This window comes from Trichosurus vulpecula, chromosome 6 (assembly GCF_011100635.1).
Source record: "Trichosurus vulpecula isolate mTriVul1 chromosome 6, mTriVul1.pri, whole genome shotgun sequence".
Taxonomy (NCBI): Eukaryota; Metazoa; Chordata; class Mammalia; order Diprotodontia; family Phalangeridae; genus Trichosurus; species Trichosurus vulpecula.
The window spans coordinates 176,268,747-176,285,073 of record NC_050578.1 but is presented as its reverse complement, the minus strand read 5'-3'; the positions used below and the strand labels follow the sequence as shown (position 1 = coordinate 176,285,073).

The 16,327-nt window shown below is 36.4% G+C and overlaps 1 pseudogene; it reads right to left on the bottom strand.

The window, feature by feature from the left end:
• Positions 1 to 4,091: 4,091 nt before the first annotated feature.
• LOC118855528 lies at positions 4,092 to 4,826 on the bottom strand (annotated as a pseudogene).
• Between the last annotated feature and the right edge of the window lie 11,501 nt (positions 4,827 to 16,327).

The window sequence follows — 16,327 nt, the reverse complement described above, 5'->3', positions numbered from 1 at the left end:
AAATCATGTAAAACATATTTCCATATTAGTTATGCTGTGAAAGAAGAAACAGACCAAAAGAAAAAAAATGAAAAAGAATTAAAGAAACTGATCCAGATGGGGAGAGCATCTTTCATCATGAGTCCTTTAGAATTTTCTTATATAATTATATAGCTGAGAATAACTAAGTCATTTATAGTTGATCCGAATACAATGTTGCCGTTACTGTGTACAGTGTTCTCCTGGTTTTGCTCACTTCACTTTGTATCTGTTCACATCTTTCAATTTTTTTCTCTGAAATCTACCTGCTCATCATTTCTTATAGTGCAAAAGTATTCCATTACATTCATATACTACAACTTGTTTGGCCATTCCCTAAATTGATGGGCAACCCCTCAATATGCCTTCTCATCATTTCTTATAGCACTATAGTATTACATTACCCTCATATACGAAACTTGTTCAAGCCATTCCCCAATTGATGGATGTCCCTTCAATTTCGAATTTTTTGTCACTACAAAAAGAGCTGCTATAAATATTTTTGTACAAGTAGGTCTTTTTCTTTTTTTTTTAAATAAGAATATATTGTTTTTCTAGAAATGACTGAGATGCTGTAACAACAGTGTTGCTAGCAGCTGCTGTGGAGGTGAAAGACCAACAACAAGACCAACAAGAGCACACAGGAGGGCTGTTAGCACAAGTTCTTTGATCTGTTTTTCTAAGGAAAGCAACTGTAAGGGATTAATAATCTCATTTTAATTAAACATACATATATCATTCAATTAGTTCAGTGGGAAAAGTCAGTACCCACCCTGAACTTTGGGGAAAACACAAACAAAAATTACAAGTGGAAATTATATAAACAGAGCAAATAACACAGAGAAATCAACAGACAGGCCTCCAGCTGTCTGACTAGAACATTACATACACAGTTACCAGATAAGAGTAAGGTTTACTCACTCCCACTCACCTCCCTCCTGTTCCTCTCCACTGCAAAAGCTTTTTCTTGCCCCTTTATGTGAGATAATTTGCCCCATTCTACATCTCTCTTTCTTTATCTCCTACTATATTCCTCTCTCACCCCATAATTTTATTTTTAGATATCATCCCTTCATATTCAGCTCACACCTGTACCCTCTGTCTATATATACACCTTCTAACTACCATAATAATGAAAAGGGTCTTGTGAGTTACAAATATCATCTTCCCACGAAGGAACGTAAATAGTTTAACCTTATTAAGTCTCTAATGATTTCCCTTTTCTGTTTACTTTTTCTTATGCCTCTTTTGCTTTCTTATGCTTCTTTTGAGTCTTGTTTTTGAAAGTTAGATTTTCTGTTCAGGTCTGGTCTTTTCCTAAAGAATGCTTGAAAGTCTTCTATCTCATTGAGTACCCATTTTTTCCCTTTAAGGAGTATAATCAGTTTTGCCATGTAGGTGAATCTTGGTGGTAATCATAGCTCCATTGCCATATGAAATATCATATCCCAAGCCCTCCAGTCCTTTAATATAGCAGCTGCTAAATCCTCTGTTATCCTGACTGGCTCGATAGTACTTGAATTGGTTCTTTCTGTTTGCTTGGAATATTTTCTACTTGACATGGGAATTCTGTAATTTGGCCGCAATATTCCTGGCAGTTTTCATTTTAGGGATCAATTTCAGGAGGTGATCATTGGGATCTTTCAATTTCTATTTTACCCTCTGCTTCTAGAATATCAGGGCAATTTTCCTTGATAATTTCTTAAAAGATGATTCTTAAAAGATGGTTCTTTTTTTTGATTATGGTTTTCAGGTAGTCCAATTTTTTTTTAAATTATCTCTCCTTGATCCATTTTCCAGGTCAGTTATTTTTCCAATGAAATATTTCACATTGGCTTCTATTTTTTTCATTCTTTTGGTTTTCTTTTATTGTTTATTTCTCATAAAGTCATTAGCTTCCATTTGCTCCATTCTAGTTTTTTAGGAATTATTTTCTTTAGTGAGCTTTTGGACCTCCTTTTCCAATTGGCCAATTCTGCTTTTTAAGGCATTCTTCTTCTCATTAGCTTGTTAGAGCTCTTTTACTATTTGGCCTCTCTGCTTTTACATTTGTCATTTTCTTCAGTACTTTTTTTTGTCTCCTTTACAACAAGCTGTTGATTCATTTTTATGATTTTCTTGAATCCCTCATATTACTCTTCTCAATTTTTTCTCTACCTCTCTTACTTGATTTTCAAAATTCTTCTTGAGTTTTTCCATAGCCTGAGACCAATTTATATTTTTTGGAGGCTTTGGATGTAGGAGCTTTCACTTTGTTGTCTTCTTCTGAGTGTGTGTTTTGATATTCCTTTTCACCATGGTAATTTTCTATGGTCACAATGTTTTTTTTTCTGTTGTTTGCTCATTTTTCAGCCTATTTCTTGACTTTTGACTCTATGCTAAAGTTGGCCTCTGCATCTGGAGTGAAGGGGGTCCTGTCCTAAGCTTTATGGGTTTTGTGCAGCTGTTTTCAGAGAGATATTTCTAGGGACTTGGAAGTTTTTAGTTCTTCCAAGGTGGTATGATCTAAGCAGGGGTGTTTACTTCTCTCCTGGCCTGTGAGTGACCAGGAACATTCTTTTCTGCCATGGAACTGTGAGGGTCCCCCTTCCACTGTGGTCACAAGTTTTACTATGCCAGTGCTCCTCCTCATCCTGATACTGCCACCCAGAACTGCGACCTGGATCTGAATACAGGCAAAGGAATAGAGTCCTGCCTCAGTGTTAGCAACAGAGACTCCTGAAATCTCCTTCTGATAAGTTGTTCGAACCCCTTACCATCAGTGGGCTGAGAGCTCCAAAAGCAGTCACTGCTCCTGCTGCTGCTGATTCAGTCACTCCCCAGACCTGCACAAACCAGGAGGTTTGCTGGGGTTGGGGCTCTACTGGGACAGCCTGTACTGGACTGGGCTTCTCTCTCACTCTGAAGCAACAGACCTTTCCTGTCACCTTCCAAGGTGTCTTTGGCTGAGTTTTTTCACTTTGTCTTTTTTTGGGTTCTGCAGCCCTAGAATTTGTTTAGAGTCACTTTTAAAGGTATTTGGCCCAGAGTTCAGATGAGTCCCTGCCTTTACTGAATCTGAATGAGCCTTAGATACTTACCAGATATGTGATTCTGGGCAAGTAAGTTAACTTTTTTTACTGCCTCAGTTTCCTCATCTGTAAAATAAGTATAATAATAGCTCTTACTTCCAAGGTGCTTGTGAAATAGTTTCCACTTCTTAAGAACTATAAAATACCACTACCATCACCACCACAACTACTGCTACTGCTGCTACTACTGCTAATTACTGTTATTATTATAGATCTATACTTAGAAGGCAACTCAGAGATTATTTCAATTCCTTCATTTCACAAACGAGGAAACTGAAGATCGTGGACATTAAGGGATTCCTCAATGTCACGCAGACAGCAGGTTGAAAAGTGAGATTTGCTCCCAGGTGTTACAAATTCAATGTCCATATACTTTTCACTTTGTCTTCTTACAGATGAGTCCAAATGAATAAAGAATGACTCTGGCTTTGACCTTATGCTATAGATCCATTATTGCCTAACCTAGGTAACCATCAAGTAGGGAATGAATCAAAGAAAAGTTTTTAGTGACTGGCCCAGAACTTTTGGATAACCTTAAAGAATAATCAAAGATGTATAAACTGAGGGTCATCTTAGAACCTGAAAAACAAAAAGCTATGTTATCAGTGGCCATCCAGAAGCATTCAAGTTCTGGAGATAGAGAATTTGGGTTCAAAGCTCATTTCCAATATCTACAATTTGTGCGATGTAGATCACATCATTTAGGTTCTGCTTAGTTTCCTTGTTTATAAAATGAGAGGACAATGTAGATAAGATGACCTCCAAGGTTACATTTTTTTTCTTTTTCTTTTCTTTCTTTTTACTTTTTTTAAGAAACCAATGTTTATTTTCCTTCAGCATTTTTCCAACACCATTAGAGCATCTAGGGTAAAACTTAAGACCAGTCTGTGGTAGTTCCTACCCACTTAGTGGCCTGAGCAGTGCATACCAGTCCTCAGTAGCTGGCTGAGCACTCTAATCTGCGGTAGGGAACTGCTGAATGGGCAAAGATGACACCTGTACTCACTCGGACCAATCAGCCACCTCCGGTTGAGTAGCAGTGAATTCTGGGGTGGGTGCAGTCCATTCATCTTGAAATTCTTCCTTTGTCACTGCCTGTTCTTCCTTCTCAATCTCCTCTGGATCCCTGTAGAAGTAAAGATCAGGCATAACCTCCCACAGCTGTTCACAGGAGATAGTACCGTACATATGTAGGACTTCATGGGCCAGGATCCACCACCTTAAACCAACTGAGTGAGCTCCCTTGTTATGTGGAATGGCAGTGTCCACATAGCAAAGTGATGAATTTGTGTTGGACTGTGCAATGGTTGAGAGATTAACATATGATGCTTCAGTGAGAAGTTGGTGATCTGCCTGAGGATTAGTGACCACCAAGAGGTGAGGCTCCTTTAAAGCTGCCTGGATCTGGTTAGTTAAGGTGCCTAGTGTGAAATGTCTAGCAATAGGTGTGGCTCCAGTGGCAGCAGCAAATTTCAGAAAAGCTCACTGACCAGTGTTTCTGGATGAGATGCCACTAACATCAACTGGATTTTCGATGGCAACAATGGCACGTGCTGCTAGCATAAGCTTTTCCCAAGATCTCTTCAAGTTAATGATGTAGACGCCATCACTCCTTCTTTTGTAGATATACTGTTCCATCTGGAAGTCTAATTTGGTGCCACCCAAATGGGTTATTGCAGCAAAGAATTTGAGGACATCATCCTTCTTCATCTGCAATACATCTAGGACTCCAGACATTGTGAAAATTTTCCTTTAAAGTTATGAAGGAAATCAAGAACAACACCATATGGAACCCTCTTCTGGGCAGCACAGAAAGGCTAAGGTTACTTTCAACCCTAAATCTATGGTCCTAAGATCTTGGACCATGGATTAACAATAATGTTTTCTTTGGCTAATCAGGGTCACTTCAGGAGTGTAAAATATGAAAAAATATATATAGAGAGGAGAATTATATTTTTTTGCATTGGAATAGACCTTTGTATCACTCAGTCTACCTTCTCAAACAATATAGAGATCCTGTTGACAACACTCTGCAAGAAGACCATTTAGTTTCTTTGGATTTCTGATGGTAGAGAACCCAGTATCTCAATAAGTAACCCATTACATTATTGGACAGCTCCAGTCAGTAGAAAGGTATTCCTTTTGTTGAGATGACAACTATCTTTCTGAAATTTCAGTTGTTTGGTTCAAATTCTGCCTTCTGCAGCAACTTACATCTGAGTGCTCATGCACCATAGCCCTTCAAAAATCAGAAGACAGCTGTAATCCCCTTCCCCCCACCAAGTCTCTTATTTTCCCAGGTAAACACCCACAAATTCCTTCTTATGACCTTATATAGTATCATTTCAATTTACATAATATCATTTTTTAAATCAATTCCTTCATGCTGGGCATGTTATTCTGTATATGCTCTAATTCAGCAATGTTCCTTTAAAATGTGGTGTCCAAATAGAGCAGGATACTCTAGATATTTCCTTATTAATAAAAATCACAGTGGTACTTTGACTATGCTTTTCCTTACCTTTATGATTAAATGCATTTTCAAATTGCATTAGCATTTTGGGGGGTGGGGGCACAGCCAGACTATCACATTGAGAAAAAAAATGCTTATTTCACTGAGCTCAGTGTTATTCTCTCTTTCCTGAGGTCTAGAGGCCTAACTTATATGAGTTCTATCAAGAACAAAAACTTACTGACCTTTTAAAAATATTAATAAGATATTAAAACAAATATGGAATATCATTTACATTACATGTTCCATTATGTTTAGAAAACTAAAGTTCTAGGCTCAAACAGTCTAGGAAGAAGGTATTGTGTCAATGACAGGAATAAAGTGAGTTACTGCCTGTGATTGTGTTATCCACATTGCTTTGAGAGAAACCCAGAAAGTGAGATTAAGTAGTCTGGGGGAGGGAGCACTGTGTCAATGACAAGAGAAAATTAAGTTAGCCAAACAAAATTGTACAGAGTGTCAATCCCAAAGAGATGGATTTTTTGAGGGTACACAGAAAGGAATTTTGGAGGAAGTTAGTTTATATTTTATCCCCGAAGAAGAAACAGATAAACACAGAGGAAGTAAAGGGGTGATTATCTAAATGGTAGATTAGAGGTCTCAAGAAAGTCATCTTGTCAAAAAAATTGCACGTATAAATTAGCATGCAGATATTTGACATTTCATAATTAGAAATTCATTCCTTTGGCTTGAGCAAACCAGACTTTTTATTACTAATTATAATGTGAATATCAATAGCATATTAAGTTTTAATAGTTAGCTACTGCCCATGTGAAATACTTTATCAAAACCTATTCTGAAGACAAAAATAAATTATTGGGCAATATACAAGAATATCCAGAGTTCCTAAAGAAGATGACGAAGTTGTTACCAGGGAACAAGTAATAATGGGTAAGGTAGGAGCTTGTGGAAGTATAGTCAATTCAGGTGAATAAATACTAAAATGTAGATATGCTGGGGATAAAATAGGGATCAACTGACTTTCATTAAATGAACCCCTGAGTCCCAGTGCTGTGTGGTAGGGACACATCAATTAAAAAAGAGTAAATCAATTAAAGAATTAAATGTCTACTGTCCTGGGGTTAAAAAAAAAGTGGTGGAGTGAGACAATTTAACTAAATACTTAAATGCTGCTATACTGGGGAAAAATGAATGTCGGTTCACTTAGTGAACTGACTTAGTGAGCATCAAAGTGCCCTGTGACATGTGCTAAGGACAAAAAGACAAAAACAAAAATGAATACTGCTTCCTTTGAATGGCTAGCGGGAGTTGGAGTTGGGATGGAGAACTACAACGAAAATAATGTGGGCGTTAATAACAAGTTGGCTAATTGGGAAAAACCTCTTGAAGGAGTCAGAACTTGCATTAAACAAACCTTCAGGAAATTTAAGAATGTCAAGAAGAATGTGGGAGGCAGGGAACATTCCCCCCACAGGGGACAACCCCATGAAACCCCTGTCCCAAAGTCTATTGGCACGGGGGTCTCTCCTCATTAGTGCAGATGCATGTCTTGCCTGGCCTCAGCAATGAAGCAGGATTGACAAGAGCAGGAGAGCTCCAGCCTTTGACTTCAGTCTTCTTCAGTACTTTATCAAAGTACAGAGCTGAGTTACCTTACCCCTGATGACAGCACTTTCACTTTGTTATTATCTGACATATATCCTCCTATGTATAACTTCTCTTGTTTTGGTTTTGCTACCAATTTGTATTATGGGTTTTCTTTGTTATTGCTACATGTGTGGGTTGTGTAACTGGTATTTGGTGGGAAAGGGGTCAAACCTTGTTATCGCTCCCAAAAAAATATTTACAAAATTATAAGCTAGATTTAATCCAATCACATTTTCTAGGCTAATGTATTTAAGGGAACAAATATAATTCTCTCCAGGTGCTCTCTTTCCCTAAGAAGAACAGAGAAGCCTCTAGCCTCAACTTCTTTCTTCCCCTCCTGGAAGGAATTAAAGCATCTTTCTGAGAAGACTGGAGTGGCAGGGTTTTGTGGAGAAGAAGCTAGAGATATCAATTCTGCCTTTTAGCCACCACCGACAAACCTCAGCATGGGTGGACTTTCCTACACATGGAGTCTCTGCTTACATCTACAAAGGCTGAGAGGCAGGAGATGGAATGACAGGAAAGAAATAGTAAATAAGCCAGTCTGACTAGAGCATAGAATGCATCAAGAGCAGTAATCTGTAATCAGACTACAAGGATAAACTAGAGCCACATTGTGAAGGGCGTAGAGACAGCAGGTAGCCACTGCAACTTTCTTAACAGGAAAATGACATGACCAGACTTTTGCTTTAGGAACAGAAATTTTGTAGCTGGGTGGTAGCTGAATTAGACAAGGGTGAGGTAAACTGTGGGACACCAGTTAGAAAATTATTGTAATAAGCAGGTGAGAGATGATTAGGTTATGAAACAGGGTAGTTGTGATGTGAGTGGAGGAATGAGGACAGATTCTTGGTAACTGGGTAGATGTGCATTGAGAGCCCAGAGTCAAGGATGACTGAGACTTACCCAGGGGACCTACAGGTGGACGTATTCGGGAATCAATTTTAGATAGACTGGAATTGAAGAAAGTAAAAGATGGAGAGTAGGAGGGAGAAAGAAGGGAGGGGAAACAGAAGAATAGAAGAGAACGGGAAAATCCTAGGATAAACAAACAAATACACAGGACATAGTTCTAAATAGATAGGAGAACAGCTGAGTGAGTGAAGTGTAAAAACCATTCAAAGGAGAAAAATACCTAATTCCTAGGAGATGCTTTATAAGTGTTTACTGGTTAATTAAGGAGCAGGTTCAATTCTTAGCTCTTCTACTTATTTCCCTTGGCAAGTCACTTTTACTCTCTCTTATGCTTTCTTCATCTATAAGGGGATCACTGATGTCCCACACAAATATAAACAGGGGCCTACTAAACTGCACATAAGAGGCTCTGTGGGCTACATGTTGAATTAGAAAATCCAATATTAATATTATCTATGTTCTATTGTATTTTATTTTCTTAAATATTTCTCAATTATTTTTTAATCTGTTTGAGACAATATTTGGGGATGGGAGGGTAATGTTGTTGCATGTCCCTACTAATTGTGTTTAACAACCCTAGATATTTTTTTAATTTTCAGATCACTTCTAATGCTGACCTATACGATTTTTTGATAAGCATAGAAGGCTGAAACATACCTAATATAGGTATTGAAGAAGAAGCACATTTTTTTTGAAATAATTATACCTAACACAGGACCAGAGAAATTGAACAAATATATCATTTGGCACTAGCTAACTGATGTGCTTTTTAGAAGCAATCAGCACTGCAGAGTGTATCATGCTGCAGGCACATAGTACTTAAATCTCCCCAGTTTTTGCTTTCCATTTTTTCAATCTTTTACTTTGAAATTTGTATAGCTTCTTTTAATAGACTCTGATCTGTAGATGCAACTGCTTCAAAAGTTTCCAACCCCACCAAAATTCTTCATGAAGGCTTTGTAAAATAGAAGGAATCCTGACAAAAACTCAGAAAGATTCATATCTTTATAAACATTTTCTGTTTTTAACTTCAGGAATCCCATATTTAACATTTCTGAAAAGGCAAAATTATTTCATGCATAACAAGATAATCCATAAAAATACTCCTTTTGTCAGGTTTTATTGTTTTCTATTTTAATGTGATTTCAATTTCTTCAATTACTGCCCTAAATTAATTTAATGAAACTTTTCTTTTAAATATTCTTAGAAAAAAACTAGGTTGAGTGATCCCAATTTGGGCTAATCATTATAATCAATGTAATTAAATTAATATTTATAAATATTAAACAAAGATTAATTTAAATTAATAATATCATGGTATTAGGTGTAGGATAGGTACAAGACAGGTAGGTAGTTATATAATAAGGGGGAAAAACCACATTTCCACAATTTTCATTGGCAGAATTCAAAATATAATTGAGTAGTTTTTCTTTCCTTTGTATTATAGATCTACTAATGAAAATGGATTAGATTAGAAGGAAAACAGAAAGCTGGGTGAAGATATAGTGTCTCTGATAAAGGCTTAATTTCTCAAATATATAGAGAACTGAAATAAATTTATAAAAATACAAGTCATTCCCCAATTGATAAATGGTGACAGTATATGAAAAGGCAGTTTTCAGAAAAAGAAGCCACATCTATTTATAGTCATATGAAAAAATGTTCTACATCACTATTGATTAGAGAAATGCAAATCAAAACAACTCTTTGGTATCATCACCTCACCCCTACCAGATTGGCTAACATGACAAAACAGGAAAATGACAAATGTTGGAAGGAATGTGGGAAAATAGGAAGAGTGGTGAACTTATCAAACTATTCGGGAGATCAATTTGGAACCATGCTCAAAGGGCTATAAAACTATACATATGCTTTGACCCGGCAATACCACTACTATGTCTGTATGCCAAAGAGATTAAAAAGTGGGGGGAAGGAGAAGGACCTACTTGTACAAAAATTTTATAGCAGCTCTTCTGGTGGACACAAAATTTGCAAATTCAGGGGATGTCCATTAATTGGGGAATGGCTCAACAAGTTTTGGTATGAGGTTATAGTGGAAAACTATTATACCATAAGAAATTGCAAGCGGGATTTCAGAAAAACCTGGAAAGACTTATTGAAGTAAAGCAAAATGAAGTGAACAGAACCAGAAGAACATTGTACACAGTAACAGCAATGTTGTATGATGAGCAACTATGAATGGCAGCTATTCTCAGTAATACAATGAACCAAGACAATTCTGAAGGACTCATAATGAAAAATGCTCTCCGCTTACAGAGAATGAACTGATAGAATCTGAATGCAGATTGAAATATGCTTTTTTACACTTTCTTGTTTTTTTTGTCTCTTTTCTTTCACAACATAAGTAATATGGAAATATATTTTGCATGACTGCACATGTATAACATGTCAAATAGCTTAACATCTCAGGAAGAGGGGAGGGGAGAGAGGGGGGCAGAGAATTTAGAACTCAAAATTTAAAAAACATGTTAAGAATTGTTTTTAAATGCAATTGGGTAAAAATACAGTATTATTTTAAAATATGAGAATAGGTTCTTCTTGGAGGGCAGTAACATTTCTCTTAATTGAGGCTTAACTTCAGTGTTCATTATCACCAAAATTGATAGCTGGAAGGGTTCTCCGAGGTCGTCTTGTCCAACCTCTTTCATTATACAGTTGGGAAAACGGAGGCCCAGAGATAGGAAATGACTTGCCCAAAGTCACAAAAGGAGGAAATAGCAAAGCCGGGCACCAGCCTGGCTCCTGACTCCAAACCCTGTTTAATTCCCATTGTGAATGTTCATCTGTTAACGAGGATCTGTAATGACATTTTATGTATTTCATCTTTCAGAAATATTTTTATACAGATAGGTGTTGCCATATATTGATATCAATCCATAGGCATTTGATTTTGCTGAGCATTTTTATCCCTTGGAAGGCATTTATAGAAACCTTTTAGGTTCTTCCCTATATATTTGCCTTTGAGAATGTCATTACATTATAAATTAATCACTTCTACTTGAAGGTTAGGTGGAAGCTACTCAATTGTACAGCTAAATGGATTTAGGAATATGGATTTTTTTTTATTATATCACGATCCAAAATATGCTGCCAGAACTGTAGTTTGAGCTTGGGAAGTATATCCACTGTAAATCGTGTGGGAGCAGATGCTTTTCTTGTTTTAAACTTTTAAGAGCCTTGGAAGTATAGAAAGGGAGTGGGAAGGGAATAGGCATTTATATAGCACCTATTACATGCCAAGCACTGTGTTAGATGAGATAGTACTATTATTGTCTACATTTTTCAATTGAGGAAACTAAAGCAACAGGGGCATACAGATAGGAAGTACTTGAGGCTGGATTTGAAATTAGATCTTCCTGACTAGGCCCATCCTTCAATCCACTGCCACATTTAGGTGTCTCTGTACAGCAGTTATGATTCAAACAATGTTAGTTGTTGCCTAACTTGATCACAGTATGTTTCTCATAGAAATAATGTTTTGCCTTGTAACTTGGGTTGAATCCATTAAGAAACATTATCAAATCTATAGCAAAAGCTAATTTCCAAAGCCACTGTTCTGTAGTAGTGTTTGAAAGAATTTCTCCTCAATTCAGAAAAATTTCAACCTATTATCTTAAACTGAAATAAAAAAACCCACATAATTTGTTTTTCTCTGCTTTTCTTGTCACGATGTGTATGCGCTCTTAATTTTTTTTTTAGTATCATGATATGATGATACCTCTCACACTCTATGTGTCACTGTGATTTGTAGTGCATTGAACAGTAATGCAAAGAAAGATGAGAGCTGCACATATGTTCTCTATTGCAACCACTCAACACTGCCACTGTAATACAAAAGCACTCGTTGACAATACATAAATGAATGAGTCTGGCTGTTCAAATGACTTTTTATTTAAAAACGTAAAAAAAAATATTCTTAGCTCATAGACTGTACAAAAATAGACTAAGAGAGAGATTTAGCTCTAGTCTGCTTACCCCTGGCCTAGATAAATAATGACAGAAGCCTGAGTTACTGGAATGACTCTGTGAGTGCATGTTGTGCTGGGTGGTGGGAACATGTATGAAATGTAGAAGTAGGAAAAAAAACATAATTTGGCAAATGACAGGATATGGGAGATTAGTTCAATTTTGTTTTAGACAAAATTAAAACGTGAACATACAGTATAGCATTATATTCTATGGTTAAAACTCTACATGCTACCTATTAATTTTAGCTATTTAGTAAATACTTGTTAAATTGACTTTCAGATGCTTTTGAGGATGAAACTAGACAAAAAAATCTGTAAAAATAAGTGATAAAAGAAGAAATCTATAATTTAAGTATGAAAATAAATTTTGAGAAAATCTGGTCTTTGACTGTATAACATCTAAGAAATCCTGTTACCTAAAGAAATGGAGCCTGGTAATGATTTTTTTTTTGATCATTCACTTATACCAGACTGGATATCTGGTAATATACTCCTATAAAAATCAAGTCCAAACTGCATTATCACTTTTATTTCTATCCATCTGTATCACTTTTAGAAACAATGTTTAGAACTCTCTCTCTCTCTCTCTCTCTCTCTCTCTCTCTCTCACACACACACACACACACACAGAAATAGTGAACGAACAAGGCAAATATGTAGTCAAGGAAATCTGAGTCTCATACAGGTACAACATCTAGTAGATTCACAGTATTGTCGACCTACAGTGAACACTTGATATAAACCTACAACATGTGTGTTTGGTGAATGTTTTCCATAGACAAGAGGCCATTAGATTTGAGTTACAAAGAGGCATTGAATTTTGGGGAATTGTGTTCAGAACCACAGAAAAGCTGATCTCTGAGGAAGGAACAAGGTAAATGCTACGAAGAGACAACATAACTTGCAAGAGCACAGCCACACAAGCTCATTCAGGTAAAGTTATAAGAAATAAAACAGCATCACCCTCTGCTCTGGTTCAAGTGTGCTTGTGCTTCCTGATCTGCTTCCTGCTGATTTCTCCTACTTTGTAAGACTCCTGTGCACATTTATTCCTCAGCTAATACCCTGTATTGAGCTATTCTTGGCCTCACATAGCATCCTCTGCTTATCATGATCATAATTTTGAAATATGTGCTCCTTTCCCAGGAGTTTTCCCGCCATCCTTTTCTTCTATTAATTACACCTAATCACCAGCACTAGTTGGCCCCATGCTTCATAGAGGATGGAAACTGAGCAGAATAGCTGGGTCAGGCTATTGCTACATCAAGGGTTTTATTCACAATCACTGACCAAGTTTTCAATCTCTAATTGTAAGAATTACATAGGGGAGAAGTACTGAGCAAGGATCAAATGAGAAAGTCAGCAGACTGAAGCCACTTTCTTAATATCAGAAATTTTGTATGCAATGACAGAAGGGAACATTCATAAGGAATCTCAAGAAAGGATTAAATAAAAAAAAGATTAAACAAAATAACTAAATAAAAACTAGGAAAAAAGAGAAATTACGTGATGGGATTAGAAGAGCATGTAACCAGAAAAAAATACAGAAAGAATGATATATTTTCAGTGCCCAGAAAATACTGAGTGGCCGGGTTTTAATTTCTATTTTATCTATATGGAGCCAAGCCCTAAATGAGTATCAGCTGGTGCTGACACTTTTTAACTTATTTGGAAAAGAACCGGCTAAGAAAGATTTTAATAGTTTAACACGACTAGCTGTATTCTAATCCCATTTAAGATTGAGCAAGAGAAGCAAATTGACATGACAATTGAGGTTACATGCCAGTCATGCAATAAACAAAAACATATTGAGTTTCCAAAGTTCTTAGCACAAGGCGTTGCATAAAGTGCTTATATTGTCTAGCAATGAGACTGCCTAACCCTGTGGAGAGTGTGTTAAACATACTAGTGGGATTCATTTTAGAATGATCTTTTAAAATGGTGTAGTTTCTCATTTTTTTCTGGGATTATTTGGATGTTATCTCAGGATATAGCCAAGGCAGTGGTTCTAAATAATCTCTTAAAATTCTTTTTAACCCTATATATTCAAAGAATATAGTTGATGCTAAGTTAATAATTCATATTTTTAGCACTAAACATGTTATTTAAAGCGTACTATTAATGAATGTCTGTCTGCTTAGGGTGGGATAATGATTTGTCTTCTAAAGGGGGTTAATCCCAGGCCCAGAACCATTTAACATTTTAATTAGACAGGGAGTTGAAATCATGCTGATTAAAGTATGAGTGGCAACATTTCAACTTGATTTTTTTTCTATATTGTGCTTCTTATATAAAAGGTAATACAATTTTCTGAGTATTTTGATGAGTTAGATGTTTTTAAGGTTTTTGAAATGTCTCCAGTTTTAAATTTTGGAGGTACTGAATTATAGCAAGCAGTTGGAAGACAGCAGTGAACTGGTAGGATCAGCCCTTGGAGGCACTGCTCCAGTTCATAACTGCCACTCCTCCTCCGACAATTTACCCCAGTTCAAGGCACTCTGTGAGAATTCATGCCCTCAAAACCATGGCTCACATCATTCCACTGATATGTTTATGCTTATTAGTCACCAAGAGATCATAATTTTGAGTCTGTCTCCCAGAAATACAAACTATCAGTGGGAAAGGGGGACACAGCTAGAGAAACTTCTTGGAAAGGCACTTACAGTATATGTGTGGCCAAGGCCATATTCATGTAGAGAAATAACTCATGTCTACAAGGGCTATAGAAATGTTCATACCTTCTCGTTGTCATCACTTTGCTCCTGTTGGTCTTATGGCCACTAGTGGTATCTCATAGAAACTGTTCCGTTGGGCTTGTGATCACTGCTCAATATCTCAACTGGGCATGTTGTTGGAAAGATTCTTTTACCAGCTTCTTGTTTCATGTAGTGTCCTCAGCTGAGGCACTACTCTTCCCCATAAGAGGGAGACTTTGCCAACTCTTTTTTAGCTTAAAGAAAGAGGATTAAGCTTCAGCTCTTTCTGTGAGAAAGACAGGCTCTTCATCATACCAGGAAAACAAAAACAGCAGCAAAAATCCCGACACACTCAGAGGCATATGCTCTATGAGGACAGAAATCTGTAAGCTCCAATTATCTTGGCTATCTGCAGCTTCTCATCATATAAAGAGAGTTTTAGCTTCTAGGTGTCAACTGCTTTGGGAATGCAGAACAGTCATCTATATAAATAGCACTTGGCAGGTATTTAGGCTGTCTTTGAAAAACTTTTAACTTTTATTTTTAAAAATTTTCAGTTCCAAATTCTATTCCTCCCTCTTTTGTCTGCCCCCTCATCAAGAATGCAAGCAACCTGATAAGGCTTATACATGTGCAGTTGTGCAACACATATTCCCATATTAGTCATGATGTGAAAAACAAAAACACAAGACCCCTTTGTCCCCCCAGCAAGAAAAAAATAAATGTAGTAAAAAAAATATGCTTTGATTTGCATTTAGCTAACATTAATTCTTTCTCTGGAGGTGGATAGCTTTTTTCATCTTAAGTCCTTTAGAATTGTCTCGGACCATTGTATTGATCAGAATAGGTAAGTTATTTGAAATTTATCATTGTAAAATTTTGTTGTTACTGTGTATATTCTTCTCCTAATTCTGCTCATGTAATTCAGTTCATTTAAATCAGCAATTTTTTTTTCTGAAACTATCCCACTAATCACTTCTTATGGCACAATAGTATTCCATCACAATCATATATCACAACTTGTTCAACCATTCCTTCCCCAAATGACAGGCATTTCCTCAGTTTCCAATTTAATACCACAAAAGAGCTACTATATAATATTTTTGTATAAATCAATCCTTTTTTTTCCCTTTCCTTTGATCTCTTTGAGATACAGACCTAACAACTTACATTTTTCTTTTTTTTTTTTAATTTAAAGACCTTTACTAAGAGGAGGTTGCAGGTTGTGGAATTTTGAAAACACCAGGTTTACTTTTATACAAAGTAAAAACGAGGTTTCTTAAAAATCTCAACTTTACCAGATATGAAACAATTCAAAAACCTTTAAAGGTTATTGAGAAAACCAGGCTTTTTTTTTTTTAAAGTCATTCAAAAAAAGAGACTTCTTTAGGTAAAAATATTAAAAATCCCATGCTGCATAAATAATGCAGGGAGTTTTAGATATCTGGTCAATGGCAAAAAGCAAGTACCTAGGCCTTCCATTCCAAATCTTTTGTTCAGTTCTTATTATGGCTGGAA